The sequence below is a fragment of the Myodes glareolus genome, chromosome 18 (assembly GCF_982192425.1).
Source record: "Myodes glareolus chromosome 18, mMyoGla1.1, whole genome shotgun sequence".
Classification (NCBI taxonomy): domain Eukaryota; kingdom Metazoa; phylum Chordata; class Mammalia; order Rodentia; family Cricetidae; genus Myodes; species Myodes glareolus.
The window spans coordinates 5,491,820-5,515,826 of record NC_142043.1 but is presented as its reverse complement, the minus strand read 5'-3'; the positions used below and the strand labels follow the sequence as shown (position 1 = coordinate 5,515,826).

At 42.8% G+C, this 24,007-nt stretch overlaps 1 protein-coding gene and 1 long non-coding RNA gene across 4 annotated transcripts in view; one reads left to right on the top strand and one right to left on the bottom strand.

Annotated features, from left to right (window-relative positions):
- The window catches only part of Satb1 (SATB homeobox 1), a 91,336-nt gene extending 85,445 nt beyond the window's left edge, over window positions 1-5,891 (bottom strand). The window contains exon 1 of one of the 3 annotated variants that reach the window (XM_048455151.3): window positions 5,787-5,891. The gene's annotated coding sequence lies outside the window, so the exon portion shown is untranslated. Of the gene's footprint in view, window positions 1-4,083; window positions 4,228-5,092; window positions 5,228-5,786 lie in introns of those variants that run through there. The other 2 variants (XM_048455232.3, XM_085679366.2) reach the window with 2 other exon arrangements.
- A 3,816-nt stretch (window positions 5,892-9,707) lies between these two features.
- Window positions 9,708-23,807, top strand: LOC125414011 (uncharacterized). The gene is made up of 3 exons (XR_007236120.3): window positions 9,708-9,807; window positions 15,659-15,786; window positions 23,600-23,807. It is a non-coding gene; the product is annotated as an uncharacterized LOC125414011 (long non-coding RNA).
- The last annotated feature ends 200 nt before the right edge of the window (window positions 23,808-24,007 follow it).

Genomic DNA, 24,007 nt, shown 5'->3' with positions numbered 1-24,007 from the left:
CAATCTGTATCTATTTACTCTAAAATGAAATATCTGATCTTTAAAAAGACTTTAAAAAAAATAAACAGCAAAAGGTACTGTTGGCATAAGATCAAAAGTACAAAATAATGTGTGTTAATGTGTTGATCACACTATGAAGACATCAAGTTTAAATAGACTCACCATTGAGAACAGCAGTTAGCAATGATATATAAATTACCATAGGAGATGCTTTTTCTTTGGGAGAATGGAGGGAAGGAGCCTTGTGTAACAGATTTGATTTACATGCTTGCTGTATTAAGGCCATATTCTGCACTGATGTCAGTGGAGTATGTGGTTAGAGATTGACAACTGTGTACAGGCAATAAGCTCGAGAGCTCCTTAGACAATTTAAACAACAATAAGCAATTTCTCAAGTTAATCATGAACTTGGGCATTCAACTTTAGCAGGGTGTTGAGGTTTCAGGGGGGCCCTGAAAGAGAGGGATCTTGAATGGGAAAAGAAACAAGTTTATTCAGTATTTTAAAATAAAAGTGGCTACAACCCTTCTTTTGAGGATGGCAGATTAACCACAAGAAAAACAAGAAGGCGAGAGTATGTTTAGGGGAGCTGAGAAACAGTCACTCGGTCAGGAAGCCCACTTGGTAGGCTTGTTTGCAGAACTCCATTGAAACCTGAAACATTCTGTCCAGGAATGGAAAGGCAGAGCCCGTGTCACAGGCGTGATCTAAGGAATCAGATAGTTTGACCGGTTTGGAACTTGGTAGAAAGTTAATTTAGTAAGCACATACTTGTCTGTGCTTACATGTGTGCACAGGATCCTCAGGGTGGCTGTGTTCAGTGGCATGCCAGTGCGCCGGGAGCCAGCTGCTGCAGTGAAGTGCCCAGCGTTTCTCCCAACTAGTTTCACATGACAGAAATGAGAAGATGAAATGATTCTTCTTTAAAGTTTTGCCACTAGGGAATGGGAAGAAAAACTCCTCTCGAACCCTTCCTCCCAGCCAGGAAGAGTGTGAATCCCTGGGTTACAGCCCAGGTAGATATTAAAATAGAGACAGAGCCGTTATTTAGTGGTGACAGGAATATAAATACGTGCACTAACCTATAAACTGGTATTTACTTCAGGAAGGTAAGTAATATTTTTCCTCTGATTGCTGAGCTGTCAGTTTAATGCAGCGTAAATAAACAGTAGGTGCCTGCTAGCTCAAAGTAGGAAGTGCTCATTGCACACGAGGAGCAGATTACTGAAGCCTGGTGCTCATCATGCTGAAACATAACTTTCATTTTACCAGAAAATATACCCTACTGTGGGTTATTTTTCGTGCCTGATCTATTAATTAACTTAACTCTATTCTGCCAAAATGTAAATCAATTTGTAAAAAAAAATCACCACAGAGTTTTGGAATATGAAAACCAAATCAATTTCAAAAGCAAATACTAAAAATGAATGCTTCATATAATAAGCACAAGCTATTTAATGGCAAAAAGGATAAAGAATATATTTAGATAACAGAACTGAATAACCTGAGTTATTTACTTAACACAAAATCTTCCTCTTCTGCTAATTAAAAGCAACTGGCACCTCTAATATTCTGTCACCTTATGCTAGTGTGGTCTTTCCATATACAAGCATAGTTTGCTCTCTGGAATGTCTAAAGGGAAACTATTTATAGGATTAAGCTGTAGTGTCTTATTTCAATAGGGAGAGCAGCTAGGTCTGAAGAGCTTTCCAGCAGCATTTGTATACAATGTGCTTTTCTTATGCTGCGTATGGCACAAAACTATGACAGTATGGAGCAACTGATTTTCGTTCCTATATATGGATGCCGAGAAAAATATTTTATGGCCTCATTTTAAATGAGAATTTATCTTAAGAAGTATAAAAGGGCACTTGGCGAGGTCTTCCATGTAAAACGTGAACACAATTCTGATATCCAGTCAATAATTTTCAAAAGAAAATGAGGGTTTTTTTTTAAAAAAAGAGTATTTTTGCATTCAACTATAATGTCTAGACATAATTAGAAGATTGATTTAGTCATGTGCATTTATGTACTTCATCAATTCCAAGTACTAATATAATATTAATTGCAATCATCCAAGATAACATGTATGGAAGAAATGAGGTGTTTCTAAGCAGGGCCTCTCTGTGTATGTCCTGTTTGGAAATTCACAGAGCAGGTGGAAACCGCTAGAGTGCTTTAGAGAGCCCCTGCTATACCCATGTTGTGTTTAGCTTAGCACTGTTTGTAACCAAAAGATTTCTACAATAATGAGGAACAGGTGCCTGTCACCTGACCTTTTAGGCCTAATTTACAACCTACAACCTGTCACATGGAAAAATAATTGAAATTCCCTCCCAGATCTTCAGACCTTGCTAGTTTAATGTGTTTCTCAGCCATCATTCTGCAGCAGTCCCTCACTCAGTCACAGGTTCATATAGCTGGCAACAGACGTCTTTGCAGAATAAACTAATATTCATTTTGTTGTTGCTCTTGTTTAAGATGTCGGGAGACAAAGGAACTACTTTTGTAAATTATCAACCAAAGAAGAATATATTAATTTTTTACAAGTGAACAAAAGACATTCCTTTTGAATACTTTTACATACAAAAGAACTATTATTTATTACATATTTCAGCTTGTGGGAAAGCAAGGAATGCACTGATTCTGGAACCAACTATGTGGATTTGGGAAGTTCTCTAGGTCTTTATCATTGTTCTCCTTCCCCTATCTCCCATACATTTAAAGAAGCTATTACTTCAGGGAGGAAATCCCTATTTGTTCTTTTTTCATCCATCATCTGTATTCATTATTCAGAACGAAAAACAAAATTGAGCAGTGATTTTATTTCTCTTGCATAACCTTGTTACATGTAGCCATATTCAAATTTAACAATGCTTTGTATTTTATTGCTACTGTTTACATATTATGTATTACATATGACTGAACAATTCTACATTTAAAATATTGCTTCCATTAGAAAAAAATGAACTAATAAGTGTCAAATAGAGATGAAGAATAAACATTCTTGGTATATTTATAAGATGCGGTCATTTAAAATGCACACAAATAGGATGAATATTTTTGCTACTGTTGCATGTTACATAGTATGCACATTGCTTAAAGTGTATTTATTTAACAATGCCTTTAACCAAGTTAATTAAAGTATTTCTGCCTGGTGACTGTGTTAAAGCTTGGGAGGTATAAATGATGCCGTCAGTTACTTCTGCTAAGTTAAGTTGAAATTAAGCACTTATTATAACCTTTCCTAACAATGTGAGAAAGACTGAGTAAATATATTAAATTTGTTTCACAACAGATGCTTGGGTTGTTAATATTTAAGATGCCTATTCATGCTATTCCTGTCTGCACATTTGTCAAAAATGTAAGCTTGAATGCTAATGTTTGCCAGCAGACTGGAGCAGCCAGTGTATGCACTACTACTATTCTACTAAAATAATATGCCATAGAAATAAAGAGCCGCTGCTAAGTCAAAGCACAAGTTCTACATGGGAGATTCATAAAGGTTTTTAGAACCTCAACCCTGGCTTTCCTGGGACATGAAGTATGGCCTGCCTTTATTTATTTATTTATTTATTTATTTATTTATTTATTGCAGGAGAATCTGACTACAGAATAAATCTCACTCTTTCAGAAAATCCACTTTGGATAAGGTGTAAAATTAAGTAAAGTTTGGGAGGCTGAGCTACTGTCAGCAGTCCAAACACTGTAAATTCCAGATACTGCTTAAGGACAAAACCTGACTCCTAGGAAACAGAGACCCTGACTCATGCTCAATTCCCTCTTCTGTCTTCTTTGGAAAGTCGGGTGCTCTGGCCTCCAAGGCTTCAAACAAACATGGAACCCCAGGCAATCAATCGCGAGCAGACAGGTTCTCTCCAGGGAACCAGGTGTCTTCCCTGTCCCTATGACCAAGTGAAATCCAAGTCTTAACCCTGGAAATCCCGTACGCCTCTGAGAAAGTTCTCCCAGGAAGGACGCAGAGGTCAAAGTTGTCAACGGGCATTTTGAGAGAGATGACCCCGTAGTTGACATCTTGTTAAGTAAAATCTGATCCTAGTGGAGGCCGGGGCCAAAACCTACCCTGAGCTCTATGCTGCTCTCCGCTCTCGGTGTTCTGTGTTCATCCCAGAAGGGATCTCTTTAGCGCCTTTTGCTCGCCACAGGCACACGCACGTGTCGCTCTCCGGACCTGCCACCTGCCCCCTCAGTCCCTTGCATCCCGGCTCTCCAACCCCAGTTCGGCCGTCCCGGGAGTTCTGCAATGAAGGAGCACTGGGAAAGGCCGCAGCTCTTGAGTGTGAACCTTCACAGGGAAAGAAGGAGTTGACCCCAGGGCTGCACCTGTGTGGCCACAATCCCAGCTAAGACAGCGCGCACGTCCCCTAGCCTCCCGCCCAAGCCCAAGCCCAAGCCTGAATCATCCTCCAGGACCGACCCGCGATTGCCGGCGGGGGCTCCATAAGCGCTCTACTTCGGCTCTCAAACTCTAGGCTCCAACTTGAGCGCCCAGCGCCCGAGTGGTTCCCGGGATAGATAAGTTGCCACAAACTTCCCGGGCCCCTCTCCATCGCCACCCGCCACCAGCCAAGCAGTGCTGGTAGGGAAAGGATAGGGGTAGATGGGCCAGGATAGGATGCAGAGTGAACTGCAGATCTGGCGCGCGACCTTCTCACTCCACCAGGCACCTCGCCGCCTTCCAGGTACCAGGGCTCACGGAGTGGCTCCCCTTTCCCCGCTTGCCCTCTCAGGGCTTCCCCACTCCGCCTTTCTCCTCTAAAGAAGACCGTCCCCACGACCTGTACAAAAGTATCCAACCAGAGTCTGCCAGGCAGGTGTGCGAAAGAAGCAAGGACACCAAGAAAGTACGCTTCCCGGCCATGGCCCTCACTTTACCAGCCCAGTCCTCCCGCGTGCCGGCGCGCGCGCGAGAAAGGCCAGCAGACCCCGGCACGCGAGGGGCGCAAAGCCGCCCCAGCCGGGGCCGCCGAGAAGTTTGGATCGGTTCCGCATCCGCAGAAAAAGGAGGCGAACCGAGCAAGAGACCCAGAGCGTGAGCAGCACCGGCAGGGAGCAAAGGAGCGGGACTCACTCAGGCGTGGAAGCGGGGCAGCGTGGGCCAGCGGTGCGGGCCGAGGCCGGGTCGGCTCCCCGCGCGGGCGCGCCGGGCGGCGGACTTCCCGGGCGGTGGCTGCAGCTGCTGCCACCTCCCCGCCGCCGAGCTGCGGCCGCCGCGGAAGTTAATGGTAACTTGACTTCAAGTTGTCTCCTCTCCCCATCCGAAGTGGGCGTTTAAAGGGGGCAGAGCGCGGCGAGCAGCGAGCGGGGAGCGCGCGGGGCCGAGGGGGAGGGGAAGGGGCGGGGGCGGGGCGGGGCGCGGGAGGGGGCGCGGGAGCCGCTCTGAGCCCGCAGTGTACAACGCGGCACGGGCGATCGGGGCGCCCCCGCGACAGCCCCCCCACCGCCGCCCGGGGGGCGCGCGTGCTAAACGCGCGGCGCTGTCGTCGCTCTCCCGCTTGGGGGGCTCGGGGACCCCGCAGCGGGAGCGACCGGGCCCGGCCTGCCTCCCCCGCGCCTGCGGCCGCTTCTCCCCCTGGCGGCGGGATCCTGGGCGGCCGGTGGCTTTGAGAGCGCGCCGTGGAGCCCGAGCCGAGCCGAGCCCGAGCCACCGCGGCCGCCACATCCCTGCGTGCCGCCCCGGCGCGGGGTCGCTGCGGGAGAGCGGCCCTGCCCGCCGCCAGGGTAAGTGTGGGCGCGCCCCGGAGCCCCACTGCCCGGGCCCTCACCTGCACTGCCCCCGCCGCGCACCCTTGCCGCCCGCTGCTTCCTCTTGCCGTTGTTTGCCTGGGCTTTGGGGGTGCGGAGTGGGGCACTGGTGTGTGTGCCAGCAGAGGAGGAAGTCAGGTGAGAGGCCCTGAGCACCCCCCCTCCCAAGCCAGCCTATGTGGGGTGTGTCGCTCCCCAGTAGGGGTATGCGGGCCAAGTTTTCCCTTCTCTTTAGTGTTGATGAAGAAGATTTTTCCTAGAGGGGGCCTCTTTCCCTTCAAGCTGATGAGCTTCTTCCCATCTTCTCTCTGGGTATCCCAGTCCCGGAGCTTTACACCCCTAGTGAGGAACCCATAGCGGACGGAGCATGAGGGGGCCTCTTACAGACCCCTTTCTCCGCCCCAGCCGTTTGTATTAGTGTCATTTTCGTGTCGGCAATTGTAGGTCCATGCAGCCCACCAGAACGAGATGCTTACTGATGTCTAAATCACCTCTGCCACCATCCACCCAAAATATGGGGCAAAGGGAGTCAATAAATGAGGCTTTCCTGGGAGGGGAGGCAGAGCCCAGGGATCTTTCCGTGGGGGAAATCCACAGAACTCCGAAAGATCAAACTAGGGGGAGGCTCAGGACCCCGGAGCTAAGGAGAAACTGGGTTCTATTAACTTTAACCCACTCCCTTGCCACTCAATCCCACCCCCCAGTTCTAAAGAAGCTATCAACTAACAGGTCTTTTGTTTCCTGTTGTGTCGCCTTTGGGAAATTTGCATTGAATATGATGACAGAAAATTACTACTGTTTACTCAAAGTTAAGGGGGTTGCAGAACGAAAACAGTTTTTACTTTTCTCTTTGTGTGTTTGGCAAGGAGTGGAGCTGTTAGGTTCGTGGCAGGAATTGCAGAAGCTCGGTTATAAAAATAAGGACTGTAGAACTGCCTAGGTCTGTTTATAGCAGCTGCACTTTCTTGAGTTCTTTCACATAAGGCTTGCTCTCTCATTAAGTCCCCATAAATAATTGTATGTGGAGCGAAGGCAGTTAGGGCGGCGGGACTGAGATTGCTAGGCGTTCCATCCCTCCAGCGCAGAGCTGTTTGCAGGGAAGTTCCTGGAAAGTGACTGTGGGCTGAGAATTCAGTTTTTCCTAAAAGCTCTGTCAGGTCCTCTTCTGTCGGTTGCCTGTGATCAAGCACGATACGGTGGGTGACTAGCGATTTGAACCTTAGTAACAAGCACTTGGACGGTGCGTGGTGCCGGCTGCTTCCTGAGAGCCCCCTCCCCTTGTCTAGCCTTGAAGTCCCTGGAATTCTCCAGTGTTTTTTCAGTTGATCACCATTCTACGCAAGAGCACCATTCCAAAGACACGAGGATATAAACAAATCTGGATAGGTGCGTTCATCTGGGAAACTCCACCCTGTGCCCCGGAAGGCCCCTGGAGAGCAAAACAAACAGCTCCTAGGGATTGCCTTGAGCAAAGCAAAGTGGACAGTGAGTTTCCCTTCACGGCTCACTTTCTCTCCCCTACAAGTCCTGGGTGACATCAAATTCTCTTGCCTTTCTTTGCCAAAGTGCTGAATGGCCTAACTTCTACCAGTGTCTCCTCTGAGGACGGCACGGTAGGAATGGAGCCCCAAACACTCAGTCTCTGCTGGTTGTCATTGTGGAAGTCTGAAGTGAAGGTTAACAGAAATTTGAGATTAAAAAGTATATTTTTTTTGTCTTTTATATACTCATATGTTCACCTAGTAGTTCAGATTATTGGCAAATCTCCCCTGACTCAAAGCAAGAGGGCACGTTGTTCCCAACATTCCGAGTTTCCTTTCCTTCCAAACCTAATAGTGTATAGCTCCAAACATCTCCATAGCCCCCAAATGTAATGTGAGTAGCTAATAGACAAGTAAACCTGAAACATACCAGAAGATAGATGATAATAGTTAATATCAATAGCCATGTTGATTATTTCAGAAAAGAGATAGTACAGTCTGACCTTCTACATCTCATACAAGGAGTGGGCCAAAGCATCAGTGGCCTTAGTGGGGGGGAACATGAGACTGTAAGAAGATAGCTAATGGGCCAGGGAGAGAGACTTCTCCCTCCCATGCAACCCTGAGCATGTTCAGTCTCTGAAGCAGAGGAAACTGGGCCTGTGTGCCAACATGGTAGGTAAAGGTGTTTGCCACCAAACCTGCCCACCTGACTTTGGTCCCCAGGTCCCACAAGGTGGGAAGATAGAACCAATTCTGGAAAGTTGTCCTCTGATTCCTACACAGGAACCACACCCACCCACCCACACAATAAACAAATGTGACTTTAAAATTGGTTCTTAAGAAAAAGAAAATAAAGGCTAAGGATCTGGATTAGAAGTTATTTTTATTGCTAAGTTGTCTCATCAAAGCTTCGAGAGATCATTTATGCAGATGTCCTAAGTGGGTACCCCCATAGTGGCAGGGATTTGGGGTTCAGAGCTTGACTCAAAATAGAGTTCAGTTCAGCTCCCCAATATTTATTGTGGGAATGAGTAAATAATTTTCAAGGTCATTCATCTCATCTTGGTGTACTTTCTTTATTTTTCTCAAACTGTACAGAATTGGAGTTCTTGAAAGTCAGAGCCATTATTTCCTTTTGGAGCTGGTACTAGAACAGAGCAAAGGTGACAGGAAGGGCTTCAGCCCGAGTCCCTGTGAATGTCTGCTGCCTATGATCACCCACAGGTGCTTCCTCTGTGTGTCTTTTCACTCCTGGACTCAAGCTGATGGAGCAGTCAGCAGCTTGGACGCTTCACATACTCCCCCTTGTGACCCTGGCCCTGATGGACTGCCAGCTGAACTGTCCAGTCCGGCCACTCTGTGGCCCAAGTCTTCCATTTCCTGGGTGAGCGTTGCCAGAATGGCACCAACCCACAGGGAGACATAATGTGACTTTTTCTGTCACCCCCACTAGAGTAAGTCAACCCCATCAATTTTACGTCAGTCTTTCACACTGACTAATGTAACACATTTTCTTTTTTTCAGACTTGTTTTCCTAGCAAAGGTATGATAAAATAAAACTGTAAGGAGCATTTATCTAAAGATACCATTCAGTTCAAATCTGAATACTGACCTTGAGCAATCACATCTCACATTATTATCAAACGGATTATATACTCGTGTAATACAAAATATTTCTTCATTCACCTTTTTCCCCATATTTTCTTCATTCAGTAAATATTCATTAAACCTAGTAGAAATCAGGAGCTCTGCTAGCGGCTGGGGATAAGGACCTTGGAAGTTCTCCTCAGAGACCGGATTTTCTTATTGGGCAGGAAAAAGCCATTGCGATGCTAATAGAGGAACTAAGGCAGTGGGAACACCTAGGGTGAGGCGAACATTCTTGCTGGAGGCATTTTAAAAAGTTCCTTAGAGGAACCGACAGACGCTAAGTCTTGAGACTAAGTGGGATTCCTTTAGGAACAAAGAAGGAGAGCAAAAGGATTTTTGAAGCAGTGAGACCCATGTGGGCACTAGCCCCTGTTGGGGTGGGCACTAGCCCTCGTTGGGGAACTGTAAAGACAGAATCTAAACTGTCCACATTGCAAAGGACTTTGCTTATATTCTTTGGAGTTTGATCATTCCTTATTCCTAGGATCACAACTTTTAAATTTTCACCTGGTGAAGCATAAATGTAAGTCAACAAAACTGACCAGATTAAGATCATAAACAATGCTGCATATTTATTACTCTTTCTCATTACTGTCATGAAACATCTCACAAAAGCAACTTAAGGATTTCTTCTGGGTCACAAAGAGGAAGGAAAGGTGGTGACAGGAGCTTGAGGCATCTGGTCACATGACATCTGCCTGCAATCAGGAAGGAGGGGAGAGAGAGAGAGAGAGAGAGAGAGAGAGAGAGAGAGAGAGAGAGAGGGAGGGAGGGAGGGAGGGAGGGAGGGAGGAATGCTAGGTTCAGCTCACTTTCTTCTCTTTTTATTTAGTCCAGGTCCCTAGACCGTGGGTCTTCACTTTTCAATTAAACCTCTCTGGAAACAGTCTCATAGACACACTGAGAGGTAAGTTTCCATGGTGATTATAAACCCAGTCAAGTTGACAGATAAGATTATCCATCAAAGGAAGAATTTCAGTGGTCTGAAGAATGTATTCTGTCCAAGCAAAACGTCAGATATTCCAGTTTCTAAAGATAAGCTAAATCCCATGTTTATATGAGAAATTGAAATAGTAAGTATTGTCAGCTTAACTACGTGTTAACATATACTTGTTAAGCTGATTTTGGCCTGTAGATAAGTTTTGTGAAGTTTATGTATATACATTTCTAGTGAGGCTGGACTCTCCAGTAATAATGTCAAATTATATTTTAGTTCAAACTGTCTTATAGTCATATGCCCTAGACTTTTGAGAATGAGACTTCTTTTTTTAACTTTAAAAATTGATTCAGGGGCTAGTAATATGGCTTAGCAGACAAAGGTGGTTGCCACCAAGTCTTACCATCAGAATTGGATGCCTGTGACCTGTACCTTAGAAGGAGACCTCCATACATGTACCATTGTTCATGCACACACTCATACACACATATTACATACATAAATAAATGTAATTAAAAATTCTATTGTAAAAATAAATGAATAAATAAAAGCAGATTGCTCAACAGTTAGGCATGGATGGAGGAGGAAACTCAGGGATCTCTAACCTCACCATTGGACTGTTCTCTACTGATAGATCCAGGGGTAGCTATCACCTTCAGTTGTGGCTCACTGATGGCCTCAACAGGCTTCACCAGATCCAATCCAATGCTCACACAGATTGCCTTAGCTAAACTAAATGAGTCACAAAGTAGAACCAAAAATCATAAAACTGGGGAAAGGACTGATGTGTATGGGATTGGGGGTTGACAGGAATGGAAGGAAGATGAAATAAGGAGAAAGAATAATCAAAATATATACATGTATGAAATTGTCAAATAATAAAATTAATCAGGAATAATTATAATCCTACTAATTGTTTATTCTTCCTGCCTCTCTTGCTTTGAGGCCATATTTATCAGCTATTCAAACATCAGCAATGTATGGCACCTGACTCTGTCACCTGGCAGGATGAACCCAAGCAGTACCCTGGCTAGCCCAGAGTCTGTACACAGTTGCAAAGGTTTCTTTAAGAGAAAAGCTCTGTCTACTCCCAATCTCCCAAAAAACAATCTGCTGACTTTTGTCATTCATGGCTGCGGTTGTAGCTTACACTCCCCTTCCTCTGTGTGTCTAGGTGAACGGCTATACCTGACTGGGGATATTTTACTGTGGCCCTCACATGCCCTCTTCTCCTACTCAGCAGCCATGGCTCAAATAGCCACCCCTCATAAAATAATCAAGTAAAGCAAACTTTTCTTAAAATGGCAGAGTTGGATGCTTGTTAGCCAGAGCTACAGTCTTCCATCCACTGCTGCACATTCTTGAGATGAAAAGGGCACGAAATGCTACATTGCAGCAATAATCTCAGGCTAGGAAAAGTGCCTGGGCTGCTTCCGGTCCACAATGGTGACCTCAACTGTTGGAGAGTAAACATTACCATCTTGTGTGTGTGTTTCTTAGTCATTCTTCAGTTGCTGTGAAGCGTTTAGTCGGGGCTGACTTAGAGTTTCAGAGGTTTAGTGCCTCATCAGCAAGGTAAGAAGCTTGGGGGCTCACAGGCAGACATGGCAGCGGCGCTGGAAGAGAGTTCTATGTCTGGATCCGCAGGCAGCAGGAAGGGAGATACTGGGTCTGGCCTGAGCTTCTGACCCCTCCCCCACGCCGTGAATCACTCTCTGACATCCTGTGTCCACAAATCCTGAAGACCCCACACTCCACACCGTCCACCGAGTTCCAATCTTTTTATATTCCTCTCTCAGTTTATTTATAGCACTCCTGTCTCCATCTCTCTAGTGCTGGGATTAAAGGCGTGGAACCTCAAGTGCTGGGATCACCTTTGTGTGAGCTCTGTTTCTCTTTTAGACAGATTTAATCTTGTGTAGCCTAGGATGACCTTGAATTCACAGACAGCTGTCTACCTCTATCTCCAGAGTCCTGGAATTAAAGGTGTGTGCCACCACTCCCTGGCCTGTATGACTGACTAGTATGACTGCTTTGCTCTATGATCTTCCAGCAAATTTTATTTATTAAAACACAAATGATGTACCACTATACAACCTGGCTACACCTCCTAATCCTTGTCAGGTAGTGCCACACCCTGATGACCAAGCATTCAATTATGTGAGTCTATGGGGGCCCTTCCTATTCAAACCACCACCGTGTGCAATGAAGATGGCACAGCCCCCGGTAGTCTGTGCTCTGTTCTTTGCCCATCAGTGGGCTTGGGACTCACTCTGACTTTGAGATCCTTTCATACATAACTAGAAAGAATGGCAGTCACATGTAACCCCAGACCTAGGAGGCAGAGGCATAAGGTTCTGGAATAAGACCTGTCTTAAACACACAAAAGTAAAAAACAATTAAAGAATCAGATAAATAACCTGGAAGTAGGTTTAGGCAATTGAAAGGTCAATCAAAGCTTTAGTTATGACTGATACAGGCAGGTCTAGAGTTCACTATGAAGACTAGGTGGCCGTGAACTGGCAGATCCTCCTGCCCAGTCTCCCAAGTGCGGGGATTAAAGGCCTTTACCACTATACCCTGCTTAGTTTATTTAATAATGGTTGGCTGACATAGTCTACTACATGTAATGTCTGCCCCAGCCTGGTTCTCTTCATGCCTGATACTTTTAAGTGTTTGAAGCCTAGGGGAGACCCTTTAGCAGGCAGTAGTCTGGAACAAAAAGATCGCTAGTTCCCCGTTGTCAGACACATCTAAGGCATGTGTTTCCTGTGAGTTCAGGGAAAAAGTTAATTGTAGTGATGAATTTTAAGCCTTGATGCTCTTGTATCAGCATCTCTTTGTGTGTATGTTCACATATTGACTGATACATCTTAAGAGCCATAAACATAAGTGGTTCATTTTACGAATGGGCACATTTATTTGCAAATTATTAGTCAAGATCTGTCCACGTGCAGACATGCTTTGTTTCAGTCTGAATATACAATAAAATTATTTTAAATAACTTTAATCAACTTCAAAAACAGCAAATTCCAAGACAATTAGGTTAACTTTAAGAACTTGTATTTATTGAGTTAACAGATGGTAAATTAAAAAACAATGAAGCTAATTTTTAAAATCATTCATTGAATAAAAAAAAACCCAGACTTACTTGACAAACTGTTTTTAAGCTGGTTTTTCATCCTAGTAAGCATATTTTAAGATTCCAATTTGGGGAACTTCTGGAAAGATACCAAATGAGTTTCTGTCTATGAACACTCTTCCATTGAATTACTTTTTTAAAAGCTTTAGAATCATCTGAAAAATAATTTTATGTATCAGCAATAAAAATATAAGAAATAAGCATTTCTGGATATTGGGCAGATGAGGCACACACTTCTTCCACTCTAGTCTGTCTGCCAGTGTGTTCCTGTGGTCCTTCACCTGCCCTGGGATGTCCTGTGCCTGCAGAAGGAAGCCACTGCTGACCAGAACCGCATTCCTATGCCTTCTAGTCAGATGGAAAACCTTGCCTACATGAGGTCTTCTAGATGAGGTGTACCAGTAAATTGAAACATGTTAGCTCCACTAACATCTTCCCCTCTGGTCTTTTCTCCTCGGCCCTCCAGTTGTAAACGGCTAAACATACTCTCGATTTAACTGAAAAGGGATATTTCTTTGCTGCACGGGGCAGCATGGGATGGAGGTTCTTCACCTGTTCACACTAGGTTGGGATTCCTTGACAGTTCTTACACTGGAGCAGTAAACACAGCACAGCACACTACACCTGCTTCCTGTGGCAAGAGTTCAGTCATGTGACTTCCCAGATTTTATACATAGAAATAGAGATAACACCCCTGCTTTCGTTAGAGAAGTAATTACACTACACTTGACAGTAGTGTAATATGAGAACTGAACTGTTGGAGGAGAAATGGAGGTGTTCCATTAAAAAATTGAGGATAGATTGGCTTATTTTTAAATTGTTTTTACATTTTCTTATTTATTGGTCGGGTGCATGCCAAAACACATGTGGAGGCTAGAGGACAATTTGCTTCTCCTTCCACCATGTAGATACCAGGGTTTGAATTTAGGTCAAGCCTGGCAGCAAGCACTTTTCCTAGGTGAGCATCTCCATGGCCGGGAATAGATCAGTGCACTTGGTTAACTGTTCAGCAGTGGCCTTGTCTTCCCTTTATGGTAACCAGTTGGAAACTGTGATGTAGTTTGTTTTATGGCCCTACAAACTCTGCCTAAGATCTACTATTACACGCATACACACACGTGTGCATGCACACACACATATAATTAATGATAGTTAAGACTGTAATTTACTGCTTTATAAATGTATGAATTATATTTTGAGTTGTTGTATGAAAACACATCACTGAAAGGACTATAGTCAAAGACAAATCGTACCATTGAAACTTTAGCCTTGGGCCGTTTACCCCTGTGAAATAGTTGGTTTTGCAATAGCCTTTTGTTAATCTGAGTTGTTTTAGGAATGTGATTAGAACAGTACAGCAGGAGATGCAGTTGTTCCTAAGCAAACAAGAACAGGTAAAAATAAGACTAGATCCTGATAAGTGAAACAAATCCAGGAAGTCAATGTCTGTGGTATCAGAAGGGACCCTAGGTAGACAGGCTGTGTGTTTCCATGTGGAATGTGTACTCCCTCGGGGCAGCAAACGTCGCTGTCCTACAGCCCCGACACTAACAGGGTTAAGACAGTATTGCATCATATGTGCTATTAATGTTATATTTATGTGTGTCTTGAACTTATAAGTAAAATAAAGGGTTATCCCCCCAAAATGGAGCAGACAAACTTGAAAAAATGCTGAAAATTACAACAGAAGACATCAGTTTGTGCTAAAAACTGTGATGGTGTTGCTGGAGAAATGGCTCAGTGATTAAGAGCACTTGCTGCTTTTCCAAAGGACCCAATTTCTGTTTCCAGCGCCCATGTCAGGCAGCTCACAACTGCCTTAATTTCAACTCTGGGACATTCAATACCTGGTCTCCCAGAACACCTGCACTTACAGGTACACACACACACACACACACACACACACACACACACACACACGTGTGCACGTGGACTTGTGTGTGTGTAATTAAAATCATAAATATTTATGTTTATAAATATGTATATAAAAAATATGTTTTTGAGACAGGGCCTCTCTATACAGCTCCAACTGTCCTGGAACTTACTGTGTAGACTAGGCTGGGTTCAAACTCACAGAGATTGGCTTGCCTCTGCCACTTGAATGCTGTGATTAAAGGTGTGTGCCACTATTCCCAGTCTTAAAATAAATCTTAAAAAAAAAAACTGCTGACATAGTTAGGTTGTTTATAGCAAAATGAAGAGATACATATGGATGCCTTTCATAGGTAGTAGGTTCTTAAATTTCTAGAACAAAGAAAGACCTGCATGTACATATGAAAAAAACCATGCACCTGCAAGGCTCCTTGAATGTGGCTGGTTGTCTTACTTGGCAGTGCTGAGGTAGAATGAGGTTCCTGTGCATACCAGGCAAGTGCTCCATCCTTGGCTATAGTGATTCCTTGGTTCTCTGAGACAGGCCTAGGTTGGGTTGAAGTCACTATAACTACGAATTGACCTCAAACTCCTAATCCCCCGCTGCAGCTGCCTGCCACCCCCAAGTTAATGGATGGTGGGTATGACCAGCTTGTCTATGGCCTTCTTAAGAGAGAAAACCTTTTTCATTAAAAATCTGAAGAAATTTTCATGTTATTATAGGAGTATCCAGTTTGATTCTGCATGTTTTACCCAGTCATTAGCTTATTTGTGAAAGCAGCTAACTAAAATTTAAATGTCTTCCAGGTATCAGAAAACATAGCAACTAAAAGCAGTTTCTGCAGAAAATTGAGTGAAGTGCTATCCATAATTCCAGGGGCTGGGGATGGAGGAACAGTAAAACAATCCAAGACTGGGAAATTTCACTTTAAAAGGTGGGTGTTCAGCACCAAGGATCAAGTACAGTGACGTCAGATCCGATTCTGTGAGTGGAGAGCGTGTGTTCGAAGAGGTTCTGAAAAGGAGGCTGCAACCAGATTGCAGTACAAGGAGGGAAAGGAAATTCTGAACTCAGCCGTCTAGTGTGCAATGCATTTTACAGCACTTGACGACAATCCCATGTAGCGCTAGTGGAACTGAAAAACCTGCTGCTTTTCTTAATAATTACAGAAGATAAAAAGTAAGTAAAACATAGTCCACAAAAGTACAGAATGGTTAGGAAACAATAAGGAACTGCTGAAAAGTCTAATCATGATTTTACATTATGAAATATGTGATCTAAATTTTCCTGTTCAAATGGAAAGGTAAGAATGAAAGTCTGGTGACTTGATGTCGTATAGAACAGTCATACTTAAAGACAACAGCATGGATTTTCAATGGTTAAAGCTTGTTTTGCTTACAGTTTTTATATCCAAAGTACATGTGGAAAATAGTAACTAAAGAAGAACATAGAGGGGAGGGGACACAAGAGGGGTTGGATGGAGAGGAGGGAGGAACAGAGTGATCATGCATGAAATTCTTTAAAATATAAAACTATTAAAAGTGTAAAAATAGATAAGTTAAAATGTTTCAAGTACATACAGCACTATGCATATCAAGTAAAACAAAGACTTTTTGCGAGGAGAAACAAAACAGTAAGCAGTGGTATGGGCAGGTGACCTGGTGATAAGGAAAATGCATGTCGCACAGGCCTGACGACCTGTGTTCAGTCTCGATCCGTGTAAAGCCAGGCCCAGTAGCCTGTGTCTGTCATACCAGCACTTGTGTGGTGACGACTGGAGAATCCAGGAAGTGCACACAGCACAGACAGGAAAGTGTTGTCCTCTGAGCCTCTGAGCTCCACAAGTGACATGCGTGGACATGCAACACACACATACACTCAAAACGTATTTAAAGCAAACTAGAAAAAACTGACTGTTTTCTAGTCATAAAGGAATAATGGCACTAAATAGTATATGGTAAAAACTCTAAACAACATAATTTATCTGTTCTTAAATTTTTATTAATTTTTCTGTCTGACAATTTCCTGCATGTATGTATAAAATATATTCTGGTTCTTCTCTACTCGAGTCTCCCTTCTCCTCCCCATCCCAACAGATGCATGGATTTTGTTTTGTTTTGTTTCACATTAGTCTAACTGGGGTGACCCATGTGAACCAGAACTGTCGGCTAGAGTTGATTACTCAGTGGTTTCCAGCTCTCCCGGTGCAGGCATCCCCACCAGCTGGCCTCTGAGTTCGTGACTCTCATGGCTCCGACTAGCCCAGGAGATGAATTCTGTGGCTCCTCTCTTGCCTTTGACTCTTACATTCTTTCCACCACCTCCTCCAAAATGTTCCTTGAGCCTTATAAAAGATGAAAGTGTGAGTGTCTGGTTCAGGCCTGAGCATTATTCCATTATTCTGGCTTCGTTTTTGTTGTTTTTGTTGTTGCTGCTGTTTTGAGATAGGTTCTCTTGACAGATAGACCAGGCTGGCCTTGAACTCACAGAGATCCACCTGCCTCTGCCTCCTGAGTGCTGGGATGAAAGGTCTGTGTTGCAGTATCCAGCCCATCATCCTGTCTTCAATATACTAGACCTCATCACAGCTAACAATGGGTATTTAAGCTGCTCCAGACATTGACAAAATTATACTGAGCTATTTAATAGCAGTAGATTAAAGAAGTGTGGTAAATCATTAATTTGATAGATTTAAAATCCTTTTATTCTGTTCAGTTTTTTGGGTCTTCAGAAGTCAGTTCTCTGACTCCATTCTGTAGGTCCTGGAGATTGAAAGCGGGCTGTCAGCCTTGGCAGCAAGTGCCGTTTCGCTGGCCCTCGATGGGTCATTCTTAAAAGCATTGATTCCTGATAGAAAATAAAACATAAGAAAATAAAATAGTTCCTCAGCATGATAATAATTTTTTATAGTTATGAATATTAGAATTAATGTAAAAGTTCTAGAGATGTATGTGACTGAAGAGGACAAAGTTATTATAATAGTATTGCTACAATGTTACCTAAAAGAATTTTTAATACCGTGATGAATGTAATAAAAGAAAGGAAAGAAGAGCTACCCAGAGTGAAAATCATGTTGTGGCTCATATGCACTGAATACAGTCATAGTCCAAGCCTTAGTGAAAGCATGAATCTACTTAATAAATTAGTAAAAGTTAGAAGACATAAACCTTAACACACGTCAACAGTATTTGAAAGCAAGGGCAGCCATTAACTGGAGCAAAATTTAGACTCATTTTTACAAGATGAAAAAATATATGAAGTTCCTGACTTATTTTAACCCTGAAATCTGTGACCTGCAGAAACAGAGAGAGGGAGCCCTTTTATTTTGTTTTTGTGATTTTTGTTGTTGTTTGCTTTTGTTTTTTGCTTTTTTTGTTGTTTTGTATTTGAGACAAGGTGGCCCCCTAGTTGACCTGGATAAATTACCAGGATGGCTATGAACTACCATAGAGTCCCCTGAACTGCTGGACTTAAAGGCCACCACTCTTGACCCTAAGCAGAAATTGTAGGTGTTCTAGTAACTTTAATTAGCCCAGAGACTGACTCCAAGATCAAAAGATGTTGTTTGTTTGTGTGTTTTCTTGAGACTGGACTCACTGTGTAGCCCTGCCTGGCCTGGAACGAAGCCTAGCTCAGGTTGCCTTGAACTCACAGAGATCCATCTGCCTCTGCCTCTCAAGTGCTGGGAATAAAGGTGTGAGCCACCATACTCAGCTAAAATATATCTTTGTATTTTTAATTTCTTCCAAAGAATGAACTTAGTAACTGTGATAACTGTCTCTCTCATCGATTGGGGTGTTGGTGAAGGAAACTTCAACAGAATTCTGGAAGAGAAAATAAAAATAGCAAAACCCAGTTTTGAGAAGGAAGGAATGATAATAAAAAGGACCATCCTCACCAAATTATTAAGATATATTCTAATGTTATAAAATTGAAAACCATGTGTTACTGGTACTAAAATAGATTAATGAGGCAAAAATACGGTCCAAATAAATTTTACAAAGAATGAAGTGTTTGATAGTGATAAGAGCACAAATCAATGACAAGATAAACATTTTGCACAATACAGACAGATTAATTTGCAAAAAAGAAAAATCAATGTTTACACACACACACACACACACACACACATGTTATCAGAATTCAAAGTACAGGAAGTCTAAGGGAGCTATTTATGATAGGCTTAGAATGTTGTAATATGTACAAAATGAACAATAAAATACATTTTGAAACAAACTAGCAAAAGTAGTCTACCCACAAACATTTGAATGTAACAGGAATATGCTTGTTACACACAAGTCCTGCAGACTCCTAACAGCAACCTGAAGTGCCGTAGGAGTGGCATCGGTTCCAGAAGATGAAAAGTGACATATTTGCAAACAGACAAACATCTTTCCTCAATAATCAAATGAATATTCACTGGAACAAAAGTAAGTTGTATTTAGGTTTAATGAATTACTTTTAAATTAATGTCAAAGACGTATACCCCCAGCTAATGCATTCAGATCAAAATGGATGAAATCCAGCAAAGACTATTTAAAAACATCAATGGCTATAGGATGGGGAGAGGTTGAGAAGCCAAGAATCCAGAATGCAGGGAGTCCCTGTATCTTGCCTGCCAGGGGCTAAAGAGCATCCTTTGATGGAGACAGGATCAAAATACCTTAACAGTTTCCCATCACTACCATCATTACTGGCATTTACTTTTTGGAAAAAACTGGCAACATAAATCAACTAAACAACAACAAAAGGTTTTTTTTTGACTTAGTAAACTTGTCTCTGAGAAATTTAAGCTATTTGCCTATGAAATACTATGTGTTGTTATGCATGAAGCTAACCACTAACCCTGAACCCTGAAGGGAAGGATTCTCTGCAAAGTGGCCAGCATCACTTGTCTCCATGGTTGCATTTAACGCCCACAACAACCCCACATGGACTTGCTTTACTAACTCCATCTTGAGAGAGAATGGAAACTGACAGACCAGAAAGCTGATCCAGACGATACATTCAGTGCTATCTGCTTGCATCCCAACTCTGAGCACAAGGGACTGAGGAACCTGGAGGCCAGCTTTGTATCCACACCACCAGAACAAGACGAGCACTCTCGTCCAGCCATCTGATGGCAGCCTGTGGGGGGATGGCTTCCCCAGCACCCAGATCCCAAGGACTGATCAGGAATATCTGTTGAAAAAGTTAGACCTCCTTTAGTCCCAGCACTTGAGATGCAGAGGCAGGCAGGTCTACATGAGTTTGAGGCCAACCTAGTCTACAAAGTGAGTTCTAGGACAGGGAGAAATCCTGACTCAAAAAAAAAAAAAAAAAAAAAAAAAAACAAAAGTAAGACCTTTGCTGTGAGTTGAAGTGTGTAAATTGAATATTTTAGAGCACTTGTAAAACAGGACATTTTGGCACTTTTACCCCCACTGTGGAAGATGGAAAGTTTTGGAAACTATCTGGAAAATGTATATGTGTATATGCATCTTTAAATCTATTGATGCCAAAGTTTATTGACTAGCTGATTTTTTGGCTATTGAAATGATAAGACTTTGTAACTACCCCTGCCAATTAAACTAACTGATGTTATCCAGAGAATCTGTTGCAAAATCCCAAAGGAAGGTTTTTACACTGTGATTTCTTTTCCTTGTGAGAACAGTCACCTTTAATGAATCTTTTGGGTTTCTGGTATGTTGCAGGGCTCTGTTCTTTCCAGGGTTTTCATGTAGAATTACTTCTAGCTCTAGACAAGTCCATTATTTCACTGGTGTGCTAGGGGTAGCATCATTGGCAAAAGTCTTTGTTAATCTGTCTAATAATTAAGTTCTGTACGCTGGTCAATACAGCCTGTAGCTTTAATGTCACAATGCTGTGTTTTCCTAAAGCTTTTATTCTTTCGGGCTCCTTCCTGGAAGCCTTTCTGGGTTTGCCAGCAGCTGGTTTTGTGATTGGCTTTCCTCCACTCTGTTTTGTGATGACCCCAAGTCACCTCTCACTGATTGTCTTCTGTTTGTGTGAGACAGGTCTTGTGCAGACCACGTTGGACTGGAATATGTGGCCTGCCTCTCGTTCCTGAGTGCTAGAATTTCAAGCTTACACTAGTCAGTAACTGTCCTTCGTTGGCCAGCTTATGACTAAAGCTCAGATTCAGAAGAGGTGAAGTTCATGTCTTTCTTCCATTTGCTTCTGGGCAGTGCTCTAGAGGAACTGGGTGATGGGAGAGACTAAAGGGCTGAGGTATTGACCCTGCTGTCAAGGACACTGGAGACCCCTGGTGACTCTGGTTATAAAAAGGAAGAAGAGGAGGTGGCCGATAGGGTAAAGACTGGTAGAGAAAGTTACCAGGGAGTGATTCCTGATGAAGTTGTGTCTTGTATCCAGGTTGGTTTCAAAAAACAGATTAGCTTCGGGGAAACAAGAGGAGAGAGAGCATGGGGAATAAGGCTGAAGTTGGGTGTTTGGAGGAACTAGTCATTTTGGTCTTTAGAAACGGAGTTGGGTGTATAGATGCACACCTTTAATCCCAACACTTGGGAGACAGAGAAAGGCAGGTCCCTATGAGTTCCAGGCCAGCCAGGGCTACAAGATGAGACACTGTTTCAAAAAAGAAAGAAAGAAAGAAAGAAAGAAAGAAAGAAAGAAAGAAAGAAAGAAAGAAGAAAGAAAAGAGAAAGAAAGAAGAAAGAAAAGAGAAAGAAAAGAGAAAGAAATAAAAGAAGAAAAGAAAGAAGAAAAGAAAAAATTAAAACAATAAAAAGTTTAGTGTACAGCTGTCAGTCTGCAGCTGCCACCCAGACACAGAGGACATGAGATGAGGATGCCTTACTGATAAAAGGTATCAAGCCACGTGGCTAACACAAACAAGAATTATGGGTTAACGTAATAATAATGAGTTAAGAAGAAGTCTGAGCTAACAGGCCAACCAGTTTATAGTTAATGTAAGCCTCTGTGTATTTCTTTGGTACTGAACAGCTGCGGGACCAGGCAGAAAAGAAACCTCTGTCAACAAATAGCACTAATGTGGACAGCTACATCCACATAAGACCCTAGAGAGCTTGGGAAGTAATTCTAAACACAAAGGAATAGAATTAAGCAAGGTTTCTTTGTAGCAGCATTTTCTCAGGTGAGCTCTATTTGCTAGAGGCAAGCTCATCTCATTTAAGAGAGGTTTCCTGACTCAACTTTAGCTATAAAAACCTTGTTGCTCTTTTAAGAGGCCCCACCACCAAACACTTATATGGTGTTTATGAATAGCTGCAGCATACTAATTGGTGGTGGCAGAGTTCTGACAATAAACATGGCTCCCATTAGTACCTGGGCCATGAAGCTACACTCTCAGAGAGCTAAGGAATGGGGTGGATCCAGCTGTCAAAGCCATGACTTTAATCCTAGTCATATCACTTAGCAAATTAAAAACTCACGTAGTCAGAAAAAGAGATATACAGTAAAGATAGATTCAGATGAAAAAAAAGTCCTCTAAACAGTTTACAGTGTGTTTAAAAAAATAAATAGGCTCAAGAGAGAAAAGAAAAAGGATAAAGACCTTTAAAAAAAGAAAGAAAAAGATTAGTTGGGTGTGGTAGCACACACCTTTAATCCCAGCACTTGGGAGGCAGAGGCAGGTAGATCTCTCTGAGTTCAAGGACAGCCTGGTCTATAGAGTGAGTTCTAAGACAGCAAAAGATACACAGAGAAGCCCTGTCTCAAAAAAACCAACAAGTCTAAAATAAAGTCACATAAAGATGAAAAATACCCAGAGAATCTAGGTGCCGTATGTTTTTGTGCTGTCTTTGAATTGTTTGATAGCTGAGGAAGGAACAACAGTTGCTGAAAGACATTTGATTTTAAATGATGCTGGATTAATCCAACATGTATATTTTCAAAATGCCTTGCCTTCAAAATTTATGTCAAAAGATATCTTATTTTGGAGAAGAGTTTTTACTTTTGTTTCCACAGAAAATGAGAGGCTGTGGATTCATTCTTGGTTAAGAAAAATCAGGTTTGATCAAGAAAGACCCCCTGAGAAATCTCTGCTAGGAGCAGATGGCCCAGATGATCCAACATTTCAGAGGATCTCTGTTGGAGTTTCCCCTGAGTTCTACAGTCAGAACAGCATCAAGACTGCTGGCTGAGATGATCCAGCCTCAGAGAATACTCCAGTCAGGACTTGACCATAATCCTAAATTTTCTTTAGGTCCCCCCTAAGATTTCTTTAGGTACCCCTAACCAACAGGAAGTAGCCTGGAAAACTATGCCCACATTCCCCCCAAAATGGATTATGGATATTTGTCTTTGTTTAGAGTGTTGGTTACAAATTGTTATGGATAATGGTCAGAAAAAAAGTTAAACAAAGAAGATTAGATTCTGAGTTCTTGTTTTGAAAAGAAAAAAGGGGGGAAGAGCTGTGGGACAATGGTTTTGTTCTTTGTAAAGATTTGCACTTATATTGGTTTAATAAAAAGATGGATGGCCAGTAGCCATGTAGGAAGTATAGGTGTGGTGACCAGAACAGGAGAATTCTGGGGAGAGGAAAGGCTCGGTCCAGACACAGAGGACATGAGATGAGAATGCCTCACTGATAAAGGTACCAAGCCACATGGCTAACATAGACAAGAATTATGGGTTAAGATGTAAGAGTTAGCTAATAAGAAGCCTGAGCTAATAGGCTTATTGGTTATTTATAATTTATAAATAATTTATAAACCAGTTTAAAATTAATGTAGGCCTCTGTGTGTTTCTTTCTAACTGAACAGCTGCGGGACCGGGTGGGACAGAAACCTCCATCGACAGTGAAGGTGAGTGAACTAGCTCAGCAGATAAAGACCTGTGTGGTGGCAGAAGAGGCCCGACTCCTGCAAGTTGCCTGCTGTCCTCCACATATGCATCTTAGCAGCCACTCACTATTCCTCACCTCTGACACACACACAACTTTTTTAAAAATATAATTCAACATTTTTTGAACTGTTTGATGAAATAATAGCTGTTGAATGCATGAATCCATGAACGACTTGATGTGTGAATCAAACAGTGGCAGGAAGTAGGAAGATGCTGTGATAACAGGGAAGGGGGCTGCTCTGGGAAATGTGAACCAGATCAGGAATGCAGAGGTACAGAAGGGACAGGCAGTGTGGCCTGTGCTCCTGCAATGTTCTTAGCATGAG